The 15,378-nt window shown below is 40.3% G+C and overlaps 1 pseudogene; it reads left to right on the top strand.

The window, feature by feature from the left end:
* The first annotated feature begins 11,076 nt into the window (after nucleotides 1-11,076).
* Nucleotides 11,077-11,444, top strand: LOC111752160 (small ribosomal subunit protein eS27-like; annotated as a pseudogene).
* Nucleotides 11,445-15,378: the final 3,934 nt, after the last annotated feature.

Below are 15,378 nucleotides of genomic sequence, written 5' to 3'. Positions count from 1 at the left end.
AGGGAACCCGGGTGGCACGGTGTTTAAGAGTTCGGCTACCAACCAAAAGGACAGGCAGTTCGAATCCACCAGCCACTCCTTGGAAACCCTATGGGGCAGTTCTACTCCGTCCTATAAGGTTGCCATGAGTCAGAATTGACTTGAGAGCAACAGGCTCGCTTGGTTTTTTGGTTTGATTGAGAGAAGCAGCAAAAGCAAGGTGCAATAAAGGGGTTGAAGGTATTCAAATGAAAGAAACTACTTTGCCTTTTATAAGAGCAGCTTCCATCACATGTATTAAGAGTAATTTCCTTAAAACTTGCTAGTGGGAAAGAAATAAATCCTATTCTTCATATGGCTCAACAGAGTTAGATGATTTCACTGGGACTGTGGAGTGGGCGGTACAAACAGTTAAACACTTGGCTGTTAAGCGAAAGGTTGGTGGTCCAAATCCACTCAGAGGTGTCTCAAAAGAAAGGCCCGGCGATTTGTGTTGTTAGTTGCTGATTCCGACTCACGGCAGCCTCATGTGTGCAGAGCAGAACTGTTCCATCGGGTTTTTATGGCTATGGCCTTTCAGAAGCAGGTCGCCTAGGCCTGTCTTCTGAGGTACCTCTTGGAGGGTTCAAACCACCAGTCTTTCAGGGAGTGGTCCAGCACTTAACCATGTATGTTCCCCAGGGACTCCAATCTACTTCCTAAAAACTAGCCACTGAAAACGCTAGGGGGAGTACAGTTCTATTCTGCCTTGAATGGTGTTGCCATGAGTCAGAATCAACTTGATGGCAACTGGTTTGGTGTTTGGTTGCCTAGAAGGTCACTGAAAGAGGAATGGACATATCCTTTCAGTTTTCCTGTCATTCATGGATTTTCTATAGACAGGAGACCTGTAGCTTTGTAGGCTAATGGTTATGGTTACAAAATTAATCCAAGCCAAAGTCACTTACTGATTTAAAGATCTTGACTCAGGATACTTTACTAAATGGATCATCCACTTATTTTTGACAATTCATTCAACATTTCTTTAATCGTCTAGTGTAAGCCAGCTATTGAGTTAAATTCTGAGGGCACTGGACACCAACGTGATGGACCACGCTCCTTGCCTGTCTTATAGAGTCTAGTGGATAGTTTACCACTAAATTTCAATAATAAAGTGCTACTTGTTGTTACCTAACACATTAAGGCAGTCAAGAATATAGATATTCGCCACCTACAGTCACACAATACCGCAACTTGAACTTCTAAGTTCCTTAAGCTGGTGATCAGAAGAGCTAGACTATTTCCAAATGGTGTTTCAGTTACGTGAAGAACATGAAAATTAATGCTTGAAATATAAAAACCTATGGGATATGTTAAGTCTTAAAAAAAACCATGAATTCTAGTTTGGGCTGTCTGTTTAACTATAGGTAGCCCCTGACTTATGACATATTCAAGGTCCAAGGAACCTGACTTACAACACTTCATTTTTGTTTTTGTACATCTTATCGTTAGCAATACGCACTACGTACAGCATTGCAGACTGTCATTTGCTGATGCTACCATTCTCAGGTGTTTACTTGAAGATGTTCAGTTTTCAATTTTGTGATTTACTGTTCAAAACATTGCTGTATAGCAGGCTATGGCCTGGTCTACAATGAAGTCAGTGTCAGTGTCAGGAGTCATAACAGACGGAAAGCTGGGCAACGTTCAACTCTAGGGACGTGGGACAACTGAACTGCACACATGACCAGCAACCATTAGGACTCCAACTTCATTGTAATGACACTGACGCCAACTTCACTGTAGACCAGGTCTATCCAAAATCCAAAAACCCGTTGCCATCAAGTTGATTCTGACTCACAGCGACCCTATAGGACAGAGTAGAACTGCCCCATAGGGTTTCTAAAGGGCAGCTGGTAAATTCAAACTGCTGACCTTTTGGTTAGCAGCCAGCATTTTGTACCATAAGATGCACAGGTGTTACTTTGAAGCTGAGCTGTTTAAGTTGCTCACACTGTAGCACCTGCACTGCTTATACCTCCAGCAGTACGTGCTGCAAAAGAAGTCATGCCACTGAAAGTTCCAATCCAGAAAAGGTGAGGAAGGCTCTAGACATGGATATAAAGGTGAAGATCATTAAAGCCTATGATAATGGAAAGAGAGTTGGTCAAATAGCACGTTTTGATAATCAGAATAGGATTTTGGAGGCATTTAAGGAAGCGATTGGTATAAAATTGACAAATTTAACAAAGAAGAGGCAAGGGTCAATCCCTGAGATGGAGAAGCTATTGATGGTTTGCATAGAAGGACCAAATCCAGAAGAGGATTCCTATGAGTTTACTGACAATTCAAACAAAAGCTTGCAGCCTTTTTGAAAACCTGAACGGACAGCAAAGAGAAGACTACTGCAAGTATTTTAATGCCAGCAAGGGCTGGTTTCATCACCTCAAATGCAGGTTTGGCTTACATAACATACGTATAACTGGAGAAGTATGAGCAACTGTGCTGAAGCTGCCCAAAATTCTCAAGGATGAGCTGAACAAAACAGTGAGATGTTACTGCGAATCACATGAAGAAAAAAAGAAAAGGACCATATAGACAACTCTCACTTCTTTTCTGTCTAGAAACACCATCCCCATTCCCAGGGATAATCCAGATGATCCAGAATCTTCCACAAGTGGAGTTATCACCACACCTGAGAAAATGCCAGTATCACCCAGCTCTTCTTCATTGTCAGATAAATTTTTATGATTTGTGTATTTTTTATGTATGTATTAAAATATAGCTGTAAGTTTATATGTAATGTTTTCAACCCCTAAAGACAAATTAAGATTGAATTTATTAAAATACTGGTAATAAAAGGCAATAACAATTAAACACAAACAAAAAATGAGACACTTGTCTTTAAGTCAGAAATGACTTACAACAGGGTGATTGGAATGGAACCCTGTCGTAAGTCGGGGACTGCCTGTATTTATAGATTTCCAATTCAACAAAAAGTGATTTTGTTCATAAACCCCAGAAAACTTTGGGTAGGAATGATCCATGAACAGATAGTGACATTATCTTGTTCTTAACATTTTTCAGTGAATTTTCTGACTTCCAAATGGAGGTAATAAGACTAATAACCTCAGAGGGCTATTGTGAGAATGCAAAGATTTAATAAACCAAAAATTTACTTAAGTGCCCAGTACATAGGTATTTTCATAATTATTACTAGGATGTTTAGGACATTGCAAGAGCGTAGCTACTAAGCATAAGTCATTTTCATAAAAGAATAAATATTTCTGTTTCTAATTTGCCCCATTACTTTCCTCACGGGTGTAAACTTACTACATAGTGTATTTAATTGTGTGGAGGTGGGCATATTAAATTGATGATGACATCCTTAAAATATCACCATTGTATCAGCAAAAGAATCTAGAAATATATCAGAGAGGGGGGAACAGAACACTATTCCTATCATTTATGAGCTAAAAAGATTAATGATTTCTTACTGGGCTCATTAATCAAAACTGTGTGGCTCTTTTTTTCTTAAGGAACAATTCCACCGTTCAAGTCAATTAGCCCACGAAAGCTATTACAGCAAAGAAACGGCAATGTTATTCAGATTTCTCTGGGAGTATTTAGAGTATAAGATAAATGCCATTATTCAGAAGATACCGAAGTGCTAAGCTTCTTAAATTCATACTATTGGGAACCCGTAGTACATTAAAATGCTGAAACTCATTAAAAGCCTTTTCGCCCCTCAGCTTCAGTGTCATTGGCATTCCCAACATGTGGTGTTGTTAGGTGCCATTGAGTCAGTTCTAACTCACGGCAACCCTACGTACAACAGAACGACTGAAACATCGTCAGGTCCTGTGCCATCTTCACAATTGTTGCTGTGTTTGAGCCCATGGCTGCAGCCACTGTGTCAATCCATCTCATTGAGGGTCTTGCTCTTTTTTTACTCACCCTCTACTTTACCAAGCATAATGTCCTTCTCCAGGGATTGGTCCCTCCAAATAACATGTCCAAAGTAAGTAAGACAAAGTCTTGCCATCCTCACTTCTAAAGAGCATTCTGGCTGTACTTCTTCCGAGACAAATTTGTTCATTCTTCTGGCAGTCCATGGCATATTCAATATTCTTCACCAACACCGTAATTCAAAGGCATCAATTCTTCAATCTTCCTTATTCTTTGTCCAGCTTTTGCATGCACATAAGGCGATTGAAAACGCCATAGCTTGGGTCAGGCGCACCTTAGTCTTCAAGGTGACATTTTTTTTAATACTTTGAAGAGGTCCTTTGCAGCAGATTTGCCCAATGCAATGTGTCATTTGATTTCTTGACTGCTGCTTCCATGACTGTTGATTGTGGATCCAAGTAAATTAAATCCTTGACAACTTCAGTATTTTCTCCATTTATCATGATCTTGTTTATTGGTCCAGTTGTGAGGATTTTTGTTTTCTTTATGTTAGGATGTAATCCACACTGAAGGCTGTAGCCTTTGATCTTCATCAGCAAGTGCTTCAAGTTCTTGTCACTTTCAACAATCAAGGCTGTGTCACCTGCATATCGCAGATTGTTAATTTGTCTTCCTCCAGTCCTGATGCCCTGTTCTTCATATAGTTCAGCTTCTTGGATTAACTGCTCAGCACACAGATTGAAAAAGTATGGTGAAAGGATACCACCCTGACAAACACCTTTTCTGATTTTAAACCGCGCATTATTCTCTTGTTCTGTTCCAAAGGCTGCCTCTTGGTCTATGTACAGCTTCCGCATGAGCACAATTAAGCGTTCTGGAATTCCCATTCTTAGCAATGTTTTCCATAATTTGTTATGATGCACGAGTCAAATGTCTTTGCATAGTCAATAAAACACAGGTAAACATTTTTCTGGTATTCTCTGTATTCAGCCAAGATCCATCTGACATCAGCAATGATATCCCTTGTTCCATGTTCTCTTCTGAATCTGGATTGAATTTCTGGCAGTTCCCTGTTGGTGTACCGCTGCAGCCACCTTTGAATGATCTTCAGCATAATTTTATTTGCATGTGATATTAACGATATCGTTTGATAATTTCTGTATTCCATTGGACCACCTTTCTTTGGAATTGTCAGCCTAGTTAAAGACAATAAAATGTTCCCAGCATCCAAGAGGAGAGTGATCTCTGCTCCTTCAGCTCCACTCCAGTGAGCCAGTGAAGCACAACTGGCACTCAACCCTGGAAGCAACCACAGCTTCTGCCAGATTACCCTGATACCTGAGAAACCAAACCAAAACACGCAAACCAATTGCAGCTGAGCAAGTTAACCATTTGCGCCACCGAAGGACTGCCAAATTAACTAATATGCTACACTGTTGTTGGCGTTGTTAGTTGCCATCAAATCTATTCTGACTCATGGTTACCCCATATGTCAGAGTAGAACTGTGCTCCATAGGGGTTTCAAGGCTATGACGTTTCAGAAGCAGACCACCAGGCCTCTCTTCTGAGGTGCCGCTGGGTGGGTTTGAGTTGCCAACCTTTCTTTAGTCTAGTAGTTGAGCACTTGGCCAAGAGGGAGAGAAGAGTAAGTAGTTAATACTAATCATTAATCCTTATCTTGTTAGAGAGATCTATTTAAAACATTTGAGCATCAAAACATCATATCCCAGGAAATAAAAAAAGAATCCATAGTGATACAAATAAATGAGGGAGAAGAGAAAGCTATTCCTTGAAATAGAACGCAAACTAATAAATGTAGAAGAAATGTTGGAATCAGAAAATAACTGCTTGGCTATCAAGACAGTCATAATTTATTCTGGCAAGGATGAGCAGATGATGACAAAACCAGTTGGGGAAAGTTTGATGAGAACTAAGGAATTTGCACAATTTCAATAAACCTCTCCAAAAGGTATTTATTAATTTTGAAGGGAAAAACAATAACTCTTCAGGGGAGATATTTTTGCAACTTTTTTAAAGTCTGAAATTATTTGAAAATATAAGTTAAAACAAAAGCAAAACTAAAAGAAACCAGCTATTAGTCTTGAGAGTTAAAATACACACAAACACACACATGAAATACCTCCCAAAACAATTTCATTCATCATAAGTAGTTCACTTTACAAAAGAAACTTAAGATAGTATGCACAGTATACATTCTTTGACTTGCATTCAAGCTGCATGCCCTCAAGTCAGAATGGACAAAAAATACGAAACTCAGCATCTGCCTCCACTAACACACCTTGATTCTCGTACTCAACAACATCTCGAACTGTGTCTATTCTTTTGTTTATTTGTACACTACCATTTCCTGGTCTCCACTAAAGGCTCTAGGTAACATTTCTCCCCAACTGATTACACAGAAAATGAAGATGGAGACTCACATACTGAGTCCCAGGTATCTATACAACGGTGCATAAAGGAAAGCCAGGTATCTTCATTTTAAATGTAGACAACTATCCTCCACCATTTCCATGCCCCCCGCACCATTGCCAGATTTTTTCCTGATGTGATACTGTTGTTAGCTGCCATCAAATCAGCCCCCATCTCACAGTGACCGTGAGCAAGGGAAAGGAACACTGCCCACGCCTGTATCACCCACGTGATAGATTGTGGATTGGGCTATTATAATCCATAGGGTTTCCATTGGTTGATTTTTGGAAGTAGATCACCAGACCCTTCTTTCTAGTCCCCCTTAGTCTGGAAGCTCTGCGGAAACCTGTTCAGCATCACAGCAGCATATAAGCTTCCACTGGAAGCTGTGATTCATATGCACTGCCTGGAATAAATCTGGGCCTTCTGCATTTAAGGAAAGAAGTTTACAGCTGAACTATCATCAATGCCCTCCTCATAATACAGCCTACATATGGATTCTCAGGATCATTTACTCATTAGTGAACAAGAAGGCAGTTGATGCTTTTGTGAGTTTCCAACCTGTGATGTTTATATAAATTTACCTAATTTGGTTTTTTGTCCTTGATTCTACAGAGATTACTCTAAACACTTGGATATGAGATGTCTTTGTTATCTATAGGCTACACCTGAGAGTTTACACTAATGAAGTGTCTCAGGTAGGCACTGGCCAGGACGGAAAGACCATCTTATGATATCGGCTGATCTCAGAGGAGGTGGGCTGATTCAATCAATCATGCCTACACAATGAGGCCTCAATAAAGGCTCTGGACACCAAAGGTCCATGGGCTTCCTGGTTGGTAAAAGACTCTGATACATATGGGAGTAAGCCCATCCTTTTTTGGGACACGGAAGGCCCATGTTGGGAACTCTTCCAGATCTTGCCTTATGTGTCTTTTCATTTGTGAACTTTTCGGTATAATAAAATTATACTCGTAAGTATAGTGTTCTCCTAAAATCTGAGAGTCATTCTAGTGAATTATCAAACCCAAGGGAGTAGCGGGAGCCAGTAAGATGTGAGGGGGTAGAAACCCTAAGATTATGGCTGGTACCCTGAGGGATAGAAAGAACCTCAAAATTTGTAGTCAGCAGGCCAGAAGTGAGGGGGACCCTGGAGACTCCCGAGCTTATGGCTGGCATCCTGAAGGGGAAGTGTGAAAACCCCTAATTTGTAGCCAGCAAGTCAAAAATGAGGGTGACATGGGGACTCCCAAGCTTGTGGTTGGCATTTGTGGTCTTGGGCAGACTTTGCAGTTTGGACGACTCTGACCATAACTTGTGGAGTCTGACGTAGCTCTGGGTGGTTAGGGACAGAACAAGGAGGGCTGCATGCTGGTTTCAGAACAAAAGTGGAAAAGAATTCATGTGATCCTTACAGCTTGGTGTGAGAAGAGGAATTTGATTTTTTTTCTTTTTCTCAATCACGACCCCATACACAGCATGGAATAAGGCATGTTTCCTATATGTGAGTAATGTATACAGCAGTTATTCTGAAATGGGGGCAGTGTTGCCCCCCAAGACACACTTGGCATTATCAGGAGATCCATTTCATTGTCACGCCTGAGGTGAGGTGAGTGCTACTGGCCATCTAGTGAGTAGGGGCCAGGGATGAACGAGCCCTCAATAAAGAATGAGGATCAAAGAGTCAATTTTTCTGAGATTAACATACTCTAAGATACTTTGATATAGAACCCTTTAAGGAGGAAAACAATATATATATGTATAAATCTATATCTACGGGGAGCTTGGTTGCTAACCAAAAGGTCTGTACTTTGAATCCATCAGCCACTCCTTGAAAACCCTATGTGGCAGTTCTACCTTGTCTTATAGGGTCGCCATGAGTTGGAATCGACTGACAGCAATGGGTTTGGGTTTTTTGTTTGTTTATATATATCTATATGTATGTATATCTACGTCTGTAGATATAGGTATGTAGTATATATGTATATATGTGTGTGTGTGTGTATATATTTGTATATATATAGATATGAAGCCCTGGTGATGCAGTGTTTAAGAGCTCAGCTGCTAACCAAAATTTTGGCAGTTTGAATCCACTGGCTGCTCCTTGGAAATCCTATGAGGCAATTCTACTCTGTCCTATTGTCCTGTAGGGTCACTATGAGTCAGAATTGACTCAGTGGCAACTGGTTATATGCATGTATGTGTGTATATATATATATATACACACACACACTATATATCTATCATTATACATCGTATAATTAATATATCATTATTTATTATACCACCAAAAAACCCCATATACATAAATACACATAATAGCCTCCCTAGTCTAGATTTGGTTATTTTTATTAAAGAGTCTTAAATATGTAAAAACATAATGAAGCGTAAGTACCTCTGTTTATAGCTCTAATGCAACTATTAAACCATACTTTAAAATTGCATGAAAGCCAACCTGAATAGTCAACACATTCAGAATTAAAAGCATTAATTTAATATTATAAATGATGCCATTTGCCAAATCTAAATTGCTGCTTGCGATGTGAATATGCTCACAGCCATAATGCTGAACGTTTGAGACCCATGGGCTGGATTCTTTGTACCATGTGGCATCCTAAACCTTTCACCACTTTTCTCTATTTCAATTACTATGAAACCTTCATATGAGTGTAGCTTGCCAGGCTAATGAGCTTTGGCTCGGCTTAAAAGCATCATTGCTTATTAAGCTTATCTCTTTCTTCCCTCATTAGCCCCAGACAATGACAACAGGAGTCCTTGGCATCATGTGATTATAGACGTAAGTGTAGACACAAGCAGTGACATTAACTGGTCATCCAGATGATCTCAAAGACGCTTTCATAATTTTTTGAAGATTATCATGAAATGGAAAGCCCCCAAATTAAACATTCTCCTGGGGGAACTCAGGATTCTTAAAACTTATTTCCATCGGTCTCAGAGTGAAAGATGCCAATACAATGAAATCTCACTAGAAATTTCCATGGCTGATCTGGTTTCAAATCCGTATACATATTAGTTATGTGAGGGGCTTTAGTGGCACAGTAGTTAAATACTTGGCTGCTAACTGATAGGTCTGCTGTTTGAACCTACCAGCAGCTCCGTGGGAGAGAAGACCCAGGGATCTGCCTCTGTGAGGATTCCATAAAACCAAACCCATTGCTGTCCAGTCAATGCCCACTCATAGTGACCCTACAGGACAGAGTAAAACTGCTTCACAGGGTTTCCAAGGAGCCCTGCTTGCACAGTAGTTAAGAGCTCGGCTGCTAACCAAAAAGTCACAGTTTCAACCCACCAGTTACGAGAGTCAGAATCAGCTCAATGGCACACAACAACATAAGCTATGTATTAGCTGCCCGACTAGTGAAGTCACCTCCTGAAGGCTTTGTCTCCTCATCCTTGAAAAGCGGGATTGTTATGGATTGAATTGTGTCCCCTCAAAATATGTGTTGGAATTTGTGGAAACAGGTTTTGATTTGTTATGTTAATGAAGCCATATCACTGTGGGGTGTATCCTAAAACCTAATCCCTTCTGAGTTATATAAAGAGCAGATTCAACATCAGAGCAAGTACAAAACTGGGGGACATAGATCCCAACGGAGATAGATACCACATAAAAATCTCCAAGGAAACAAGGAAAGCCGGGGATACAGAAGCTGAAAAGGACAAGTATCTTCCCTCAAAGCCGACAGAGGGAGCCTTCGCCTAGAGCTGGTCCGCTGAACTAACACTTCTAGTCTTCTGAACTGTGAGAAAATAAATTTCTGCTGCTTAAAGCCACCCACTTGTGACGTTTCTGTGACAGCAGCACTAGATGTCTAAGGCAGGGATAATGATAACGCAGAGCTGCTGTGAAGATTAAATGGGCATTTTATAGATGTTAACATCTTTCTCTTCTCCCTGTGTTAATCTCCTCCACACATTCATTGGGTGCCTGCCTATATATTCTTCTCAAGTAAATGAGAAACAAAATACAATTAAGAACTTGAGAGAATGAGTGCATCCATTTCAGAAGCTTACATTAAAGGAAGCACTAAATCAAAATGTACCTCTTCGCAGGTAATGGTTTTCACTTATTAGGTAGTCTGTATAAACTCTACTTGCCTTCCAAAAAAAAAAAAAAAAAACAACCCATTGCCACTGAGTTGATTCTGACTTACAGCGACCCTATAGGACAGAGTAGAACTGCCCTACAGAGTTTCGAAGCAGTGCCTGGTGGATTCAAATTGCTAACCTTTTGGTTAGCAGCTGTAGCACTTAACCACTAGGCCACCAGGGTTTCCCTACCTACCTGCCTTAAAAAAAAAAAGAAAGAAACCTGCCTTAGCATACAAAAAAAAAAAAAAAAAAAATATACAGCAAATTGGAAATCATGAAGGACAGACAGAAAGCATAGAAAGGACTGAAATCATGGCTTCTTTTTTAGTTTTTTCTTTCTATTTTCTCATAAGTCTTTTTTTTTTTCTATGTGCCAGATTAAGACTTATAATGGCTGTATATATGATATAGTTTGCAAAAGAAAATATTGATGAATTTCAGATGAGCTAAAAAGAAAACCACTATAAAATCCATCGAATCAAAACATTTTCAGGCCAGGTGGAAAGGCCAAGCTTCTTAGGCAGGAACTAGCTCCCTGCGTACAAGGTAAAGAAGAGCAGCCACTGTGGTTGGGCAGAGTGAGCTAGGAGGCAGTGGAGAGGTAGGCAGGGGCCAGATCACATGGCCTTCCTTATAGACCATGCTGGGCCTACATGCCGGGAATTGTTATTATATTCTAAATTGCACTGGAAGGTATTAAAGACTTAAGTGAAGGAAAGACATAATGTGATTTCTTAAATAAATTTGGCCTTTCCAGTGGTGATGACCTCCTCACAAAACCATGCCTCTCGCAAAGGATCTTCTTCATTCCTGTCCAGAGGAGAAGAAGAAACACAAGAAGAAGCATCTGATGCACATACAGCCCTGATTCCTACTTCCTGGATGTGAAATGCCCAGGATGCCATAAAATCACCATGGTCTTTAGCCATGTACAAACAGTAGTTCTGTGCGTTGGCTGCCTCGTGGTCCTCTGCTAGGCTTCAGGAGGAAAAGTAAGGTCTACTGAAGGGTGCTCCTTCAGATGGAAGCAATAATAAAAGTACCGTGAATGAAGATATGTGAGAAACCATCCCAATAAGCATATTTTGGATACAAAACAATAAAGAAAAAATAAAATTGTAAGAGAACGGAGGGCTAAGAGAAGGGGCAGGGTTCCCATTAGCTGGAAAGCTGTTGCAATAGATGAGGGAAACGAATATGAACATAATAGTGGAGATGGTGTTACACAGAAAAGTGGAGACACAAAAGACCTGTTTTGCTGGTAGATTCTGACAGGTAGAATGTGAAGGATTTGACAAAGGAAGGTTCAAAGATGATCTCAGTGTTTTCACATTTGCCTGTTCTCCCACACAGTTACTGTTTATTGTGATCAAAGACATGGAGGACCAGATTTGAGTGGGAAATCAAGAATTCTCTTTTGGATCCATTAAGTCTGAGATATCTATCTGACATCTAGGTTTCTAATCTAATTCATCTAGTTTCAACTAATAAGAGTAGTGAGGACAGTGTAAACACTCAGGGATCCTGGAATATCCTAAATTCAGTTTTATATGCTAGCCTGCCCCCGTATGTGCATACAACTCAGGAGACAGGAGGCATATTCTCTTTGAAAGCAGAAGAATGAACACATTGGGTCATAAAATACTAAGATGGAAGCAATCTGAACAAGAATCATGTCTAAAATGCTCTCAGAGAACTGGAAAGACTTATCTACAATCAACACCCATGGAGCCGCAGTCAAGAAATCAAAAGATGTGTTACATTGGGCAAATCTGCTGCAAAAGACCTCTTTTTAATGTGTTGAAAAGCAAAGATGTCATCTTGAAGACTAAGGTGTGCCTGACCCAAGTCATGGCATTTTCAGTTGCCTTATATGCATGAAAAATCTGGACTATGAATAGGAAGGCTGAAGAGGAGTTAATGTCTTTGAATTGTGGTGTTGGTGAAGAATTCTGAATATACCATGGACTGCCAAAGGAACAAACAAATCTGTTTTGGAAGAAGTACAACCAGAATGCTCCTTAGAAGCAAGGATGATGAGAATATGTCTCACATACTTTGGACATGGTATCAGGAGGGATCAGTCCCTGGAAAAGGACATCATGTTTGGTAAAGCAGAGGGTCAGTGAAAAAGAGGAAGACCCTCAATGAGATGGACTGGCACAGTGGTTGCAACGATGGGCTCAAGCATAACAACGATTGTGAGGATGGTGCAAGACTGGGCAGAATTTCATTCTGTTCTGCATGGAGTCACTATGAGTTGGAACTGACTCAATGGCACCTAACAACAACAGCAACAACGGTCCCAAAGCAAGTTTGTATCTGGAATCTAGATACTCTTGAATCTCAGTTAAATACATCTATTTTTAAGAAAATGTTCCAGAATCTTATAAAAACTCCTTGCACAATGTACAAGTTTCCTTCTGGCTATTTGGTTTTAGAGCCCTGTATTCAAAAGCACAGTTTGTGGACCAGCATCACCTAGGAAATTGTTGGAAATGTAGAATTTCAGGTCCCACCCAAGACGTGCTAAGTCAGATCTGCATTTTTGCAAGATCTGTGGGTGATTCATGTGTACATAAGATTTTGAGAAGCAGTGCTTTACAGGAAGATAATCACACTTGGTTTTATGGAGGTTTATTGAGCATACCAGTATGTTCCTTCACATAGTAAAATGAAGACAAAAGCTGGCATTGTATGCCTCAAATGATTAGCTAGCTCCATATAATATTCATTAATATTCATTTAATGCCATTAAAAACAAAAAGCACCAGCTACCTAACACAACAATTGGTCTCTATTCAGCTGGAGAAACATAGGAAGAAGAAGAGTCAGGAATTGAAGGAAGATATGGATGTGTGGCTAATTGTGGCCATAAACAACTGCCTCCTTTGCCATGAGACCAGAAGAATTGGATGGTGCCCAGCTACCATTACATTTTAATAAAAGATTCTATAGAAAATCCTGTGTAAAAGGGGGAAAATGTAGAACAGTATTTCAAATTCTCATGGATTCTAGACTTTATGGTGACATGGAGGCTGGATGAACCCGAAAACTACTGCTCTGAGATCATTCTTAAAACTTAAACCAAAAATGTCCCCTAAAGTCTTCTTAAAACCAAACAATAGACCAAAACCAAACCCATTGCCTCAAGTCAATTCCAACTCATAGTGACCTTATAGAACAGAGTAGAACTGCCTCATAAGGTTTCCAAGGAGTGGCTGGTGGATTCAAACTGTCAACCTTTTGGTTGGCAGCCATAGCTCTTAACCACTGTGCAACCAGGGCTCTAAAACCAAACAACAGTTTAGCTTAACTAGTAAAGTATGTCTGCCTTAAACATTATGCTTTTTTAAGATCTATTTATATGGGATCAAACTGAAAACAGCAACTGGAAAGACTAGATAGGAGCCTTACGGGGCAGTGAGTTTATGTTAATGGGGAAGGAACAACTCAGAAAAGGAGAGTGAGAATGTTGCACGACTCAAAGAATGTAATCAGGTCAGTAACTGCATGGGTAGAAACAGTTGAATTGGTGTATGTTTTGCTGTGTCTATTCTCAACAACAACAAAAATTATATATATATATGTGTGTGTGTGTATGTGTATATATATATGGAGCCCTGGTGGCACAGTGGTTAAGAGCTTGGCTGCTGACCAAAAGTTTGGCAGTTAGAATCCACCAGCTGCTCCTTGTAAACCTAATGGGGCAATTCTATTCTGCCTTATAGGGTCATTATGAGTTGGAATTGATTCTACGGCAATGGGTTTTGGTTGTTTATATATATATCTCCCATGTGCATGTACCCACTTGGAAATGTATCCAAGATGCATCGTTGAATTTTTTTTACCAGGTAGTTGAAGAAGAGCTGCAGGACAGGATTGTAGAACCTGCTTTGGAGCACCACAGGACATCTCCTTGGCCCAGGTGATTATAACACAACCATGGTGGACACTTACAGCACCCCCCACCAGTCCTCTATCACACAGGTGCTGGGTGTCTCTCTGCTCTGCTTTTTTCCAAATCTACAGAATGTCACTCAGCTGTACACAGGGACAACCCAAAGCGCAGAATAGCTGATACCCTGGGGGCAACCTTCGACCAATGGGATATGAAAGTTAGACAGCGAATGATTCCGCCTCCTTCTCTGAGGTACGTTCTACATGGTTCCTTACTGGGTCCCCAGCAGGGATGAGCTTCCATTGCCCACAGCCAAAAACTGCTTATTAGATCATCTTTTCCAAAGCTTTTCAACCATCCCTAGCTTACCTTTTCTACTCCTTTACTCCTATTTTCCAGGATCACCTCCCAAATAAACTAAACCAAACCAAACCCGTTGCCGTCAAGTTGATTCCAACTCATAGTGACCCTAGGGGACAGAGTAGAACTGATGCCCTATAGGGTTTCCAAGGCTGTAATCTTTATGGAAGCAGACTGTCAAGTCTTTCTCCCAGACAGTGGCTGGTGGGTTTGAACTGTTGACCTTTCAGTTAGTAGCTGAGCACTTAACCACTGTGCCACCAGGGCTCCTCATAATGACAATAGGCCTCTTCATAACGGGTGGCCCTTTCATGATCTTTTGAGTATTTTCCCTGAGAAAAACAAAGTGCTTTCAAGCAAAACCCAAAGTCAGGGATCCAGAAAACCACAGGGTATAATAAAGAGATCTAAACAGGTATTATTAACTTATGATGTGGTTAAATCAATTTTCTCCTTCCCCTCCTCTCCATTCTGAAGTCTGCACTGAACTTTCAAACTGAGACTAAAGTTTCTGTTCATGAGGTGAGCCAGAGAATTAAAAGGGTTATATGCCCCACACTTCTACTCAGTCTTAATGGATCAAGGCCCTTGTTACTGTACGCATGGAAGAACTGTGCTAAATTTTACTGAAATGTTGAAAGATAAAAAATAAATTAGTAATTTAGTAGTTCCAATTTAAAAAGTACCAACCCATATAGGGTCGCTAT

Source organism: Loxodonta africana, chromosome 27, assembly GCF_030014295.1.
Source record: "Loxodonta africana isolate mLoxAfr1 chromosome 27, mLoxAfr1.hap2, whole genome shotgun sequence".
NCBI lineage: Eukaryota > Metazoa > Chordata > Mammalia > Proboscidea > Elephantidae > Loxodonta > Loxodonta africana.
This window is presented reverse-complemented; position numbering and strand designations above follow the sequence as displayed.